This window comes from Triticum dicoccoides, chromosome 5A, assembly GCF_002162155.2.
Source record: "Triticum dicoccoides isolate Atlit2015 ecotype Zavitan chromosome 5A, WEW_v2.0, whole genome shotgun sequence".
Classification (NCBI taxonomy): domain Eukaryota; kingdom Viridiplantae; phylum Streptophyta; class Magnoliopsida; order Poales; family Poaceae; genus Triticum; species Triticum dicoccoides.
This window is the reverse complement of record NC_041388.1, coordinates 571,347,306-571,352,081: the sequence shown is the minus strand read 5'-3', so window position 1 is coordinate 571,352,081 and position 4,776 is coordinate 571,347,306. Positions and strand designations below refer to the sequence as shown.

At 52.3% G+C, this 4,776-nt stretch overlaps 1 pseudogene; it reads left to right on the top strand.

Moving 5' to 3' along the window:
* The first annotated feature begins 1,507 nt into the window (after positions 1–1,507).
* LOC119300021 overlaps positions 1,508–4,776 on the top strand; it is a 19,298-nt pseudogene continuing 16,029 nt past the window's right edge.

Below are 4,776 nucleotides of genomic sequence, written 5' to 3'. Positions count from 1 at the left end.
TGGGCCTCGTCGGGGAACGATTCCACGTCCGGCTTAATACACATGGATCGGGATGAAAACCTGTCTAATACGTACATGTGGATCAAACTCAAACCAAACAAGGCCTTACCGGAATTCGACTGGTCGCTCGTGATGATTCGTCATGCCATTTTCGGTTTTGGTCTTTCCCCCTGTTGCATTGCAATGTAGTATCTCTACAATCTATTGACGGAGGAAGTTTCTGACAGGAGTAGAAAACCACCGTGGCTGAACTTGTTACATTGGGCCTTGGGTTGAAATTCTTGAACCAAATCTCTTGTATCATACTACTATGCAACAAATTGTGCCTTTTCTCTATCAAACCAGCAGGATTTCCTTGTCCGAGAAAGAACGGGTTGGGACTCCTCCTCATTGCGAAAGTCAGGTTCTCATTGGCCGGTACTGGGTAGAGAATGTATGTACCTTAGCCTTTAGATTCCATTTTGTTCGGATCATCACAGCAGTAAAAGCTCTTCAAGTCCCATGTAAAATGGTTTTCAGCTGAAACTTAAGCCATCTACTGGCATCCTGAGAAAGAACTCTGACCAATGGGCACTAACATACATTGGGATTACTGTTTAGAACAACAAGCAAGGGCCTACTGAATGAACTGATATTCTGGCACTTGTAAGCGACAACGGCACTACACAGGTAATCTCGGGGCCTAAGATGCAAACATCGATAAAAAACACGAAATAGAGTCGGATATAATAGCATATCATCAGCAACCTTGAGCTCTACAAAGTAGCGCATCAGTTAGTTCATCTCCAGATCACAACCACCAGCCCAGCCTCACATAATAAGAAGGCATACACATGCATAATAAGCTTATGAAACTAAAATGCAGAGAGCTCCACAGCCACCCTTCTGAACATCGAGCTACGTATACTCCCTCCCTAATTACTACAAAAATATCGTTATATACGCTATTCGACAAGCATCCGTCCACCGCATCTCGTCATACTATAAGTATCCCAAGGACTGACGAGCAGAAATATAGTTGGACAAACAGCCCGGCCGGTTCTTGCTCCACAGAGGCACAGACTACGCTCTTTGCACTCTATAGACCGCCATCATGAGGCTAAAGAGGCAGGACGGCGCAATCGCGAACCAGCTCAGGAAAGCCATGGCGGTGGCGGCCATGAAGCTCGGTCAGTGGTTCTCAGAGCACAGCATCAGGTCGTCGCTGATGAGAATGGTGACGCCCGCCGATGCACTCGCTGCAGCACAAGTGGCTGCTCCCATGGCCTGCAGACCAGACGTCGAGGGTCAAAACCAGGTGTCTTTAGAGAAAGAGAAATGCACATGATCGTCAAATGATCCTTTTCTTGTAAAACATTTTTAGTGTAAGAGTCCACAAGGAATGACAGATGGCTGTTTGTTCTGAGGTGCCTGACAAAATATGTGACTTACCCAGCCCCCAATGGAAATTATGGTGGTAGCTCGAGGAGTCCGGAAGGAGCGCTTGAGAAGGAGTGCGTAGACATCCATGGCGGCCAGAGTGAGGCTCGACAGGCATTGCAAGGTTGCTGCTGCTACCAGGAGGCTGCTCAAAAAGAACAACAGTGCGTTCATCTATGGGTGAACTATAGGAGGAAATCAATCCCAGGTTGTAAAATCAATTTATAGTTTTTTTTATTGAAATGGCAGGATTCCTACATTCATTAAGAAGAAAAGAATTGCTCACTTAATTAGGAAAAATCAAGCGAAAACTAGAGTGCCCAGTTAATAATGGAAAACGGGGCGAAAAACCATCATATGACCGATGAATGGCACACAAACGGTATCCCACTCACACCACTCCAAAGAGGGTCTCCCCGAGACACTCACACACGTCATCGTGACCACTCCTTCCCTAGAGGCGTCATTGCCATCCATAAACCCCGAGCAAACGGCTTCGACTTCGCCGTAGGCGATCGTCAACTCAACCCATAGGGTAGAAACCGAGTGAAGCTATACGAAGATCCGTTCCAGGACTCAGCCAGACCCGACCAGACTACACAACTCTGACTCCGACGAAGAACTGCAAAGGAGAACTAGGCACAACTGATGTCGCAGAACGAACCACCTGGTGCTCCTTATTATAAGCCGTCGGGCCCTGCCACTCCAGCTTGGACTAAGCAACAACAAACCAGCTGAGGCAATCCCACGGACTCACTATGTGACGAGTTGAGTTTCTCGGTTAATTAGTAGCTATAGCAAATCATCCGGCTATGTGCATGTCAATATGTGAACCGCGCCTTACCAAGTCAAGCCCACTTGAACAAGAGATAATATCAGCACAAGTGTGTGTGTATATATCAGCCCACTTGTAAAAAATCGTGCAGAAGTCACGTGCTAGGCCGTGCCATCAATACAGTTTTTCCTTGTGCGTGCAAATAACATTGCTTTATACTCCCTCTGTAAACTAATATAAGAGTGTTTAGATCACTATTTTAGTTATCTAAACACTCTTATATTAGTTTACGGAGGGAGTATTTATTATTTGCTCAACACGCACACATATATGTGGCTGATAAAATCTCGTCAAACAGAGGAATGGAGGGATTCCGAACTTCCCGGCGAAGGCAACAACTCCCCGTGCCTGGTAGGCCGCGAGCTACCTCCAGGCTCGCGACATGAGCCTGCATGACATGCTCCCTCTGCAGCGTCAGCAGGGCAGCCCCCTGTTGGGCATGAAGCTGCATAATGTGGCCCTATCGCTTAGCCATCCTCTCCTCCAAGTGCCTTTAGCGGTCCTTCAGGTTGAAGCAGATGAACCCCAGAGGCACGTTGACCGCTTGGGCTCCCGGGGGCCACCGCCTTGGGTCAATTTGTGAAGGATTTTTTTAAGGAGGGCTTAGATGAAAAAGGTTAGCATTTGAACCCTTAAACGCCAAGGAGGTGCTGACAAACCTCAGGTATGAGGTGTGCATGTGCTCGGCCTCTTTTGAGCTTGTCAGTGGTGCGGCTAAGCACTACTTGGTGCATTTGTGCGTGAAAACGGAATAAAGAGGACCAGGTGAACCTCGGGTGTGAGTTTGTGCAAAGGTGGTGCTAGTGAGCTCACCCTATAGTCACTCGAGGGATAACTCTTGTGGGAGGAGAAAGACTTAGAGGGAGATGAGCCTACTTTGGAGGAGGGACATGAATGCAAGCTATGCTTAGCAGTCGCGGTGCCAAGATTAGAAGTCTGTGATGTCATTTCAAATCTGTGATGTCAAATACATGTGTTTTCATCAACTTTATAAAAAAATTACATGATTTCTACTTGTGTACAAAGGATCTGCCAAAAACATGTGTGATCAATTGACCACACTCCTCTCAACGTGGCTTCCCCACTGAGGCTTAAGAGCTCATGATGAGGCGCCTTAAATAGGCCAACAGGACTTGTTCATGCCATCAAAACATGAATGCCGTCGACATAGAGCTGTAGATGGGACGCCATAGAGTGGTGGTGGTAACCTAGGTAGGGGACGATCACTTGTAGTGGGCTGGGGCGAAGGCTACAGCTATTGCTTGTTGGGCTAGTACGTGATCTCTCTCGTTTAGTACTTATTATTTTTCTATTTCATTCTCAGAAAATGAATAGGTGGTGGATGACGAGGGCGTTGGCAGCTGCAAGGTGGGGAGTTGGCCTGCCAGCGCCGGTGGAACGGATGTTTGCGTGTGAATGCGCTGCGACTGCCACAGAGGAGGAGGGTGTATCGGAAGAAGAGGAGTGAGGTGTGCACCACGTAGAAATAGCTGACACGCGGGAATGTCAAACTGTGTTGCGTTGTTATATTAGGGCATCTCCAGCCGCGCCCCCAGAAAGGCCTTCCCAGGCTTTTTTTTGCGCCGGCGCCGAAAAATCGGCCCAATCGCGTCCCAGGAGCCCGATTTTTGTCGGCCTGGGCCGAAAACAGCGCCGGCAGACCCAGGCCAAACCCGGCGCGTTGGGGGGCGCCCGGGGGCGCCGGGGCGAACTGTTTTGACGCGAAACAGACGCGGGCCCGCCGCGTCAGGGACACGGCTCTCTTCTCGGCCCTTCGTTGTCCTCATCGCCTCGTTTCCCGCGGCGAATCAATGCCAAAACTGCCGCACGCTGCCGCGCCGGTCAGCCTGCGCCATTGATGCCTCACGGGCGGCGCAGTGAAGACCGGATGACGCACGTCCCTCGCCCTCCCTCGCCCGCCACGCGTACACACGGCGGCACGCGCACGGGCGGCGCCTCGGCCTATATAAGACGCGCCCCAGCGCACTCGGCGACTCACACTCTCTCGCCGTCGTCGTTCCTCCCTCTCCTCTCTCTCGCCGTCTCCAGTTCATCACACCCATGGCTGAGCGCTTCCCAGGCGACGGCGCGCCGGCGAACGGCTTCGGCCGCCGCCATCTTCACGAGGACGAGGCTCGCCTCCTTTTCGAGGCCGAGTACCCGGTCCCGCCGGATATGCGGGTGCCCGGGGCGTGGAGGATCAGCGCCGGCGGCGTGCCGGTGCCCCCGGTACCCACCGGCGCGGCGCGGCGTGCGGAGATCGCACGCATCCGCTCGTCCCTGCCGCGTGAGGGAGGGGCCACGGTACGTCCCCGACAGCCCGCTCTGGGAGCCTTATTTCCGCCGCCGTCACGCCCAGCAGCTCGAGGCCACCAACGGCGTCGTGCCCTCTGGCAGGCTCAACGCCGCCGGCCGGCGTCGGTGGTGGGGCGTGCCCGGGTGCACGTTGGAGGCCGTCCTCGAGTACATCGAGGGCGGCAACACGCCGCGCCTCGAGTACCCCGCTCCCCCGTCCTTCTCAC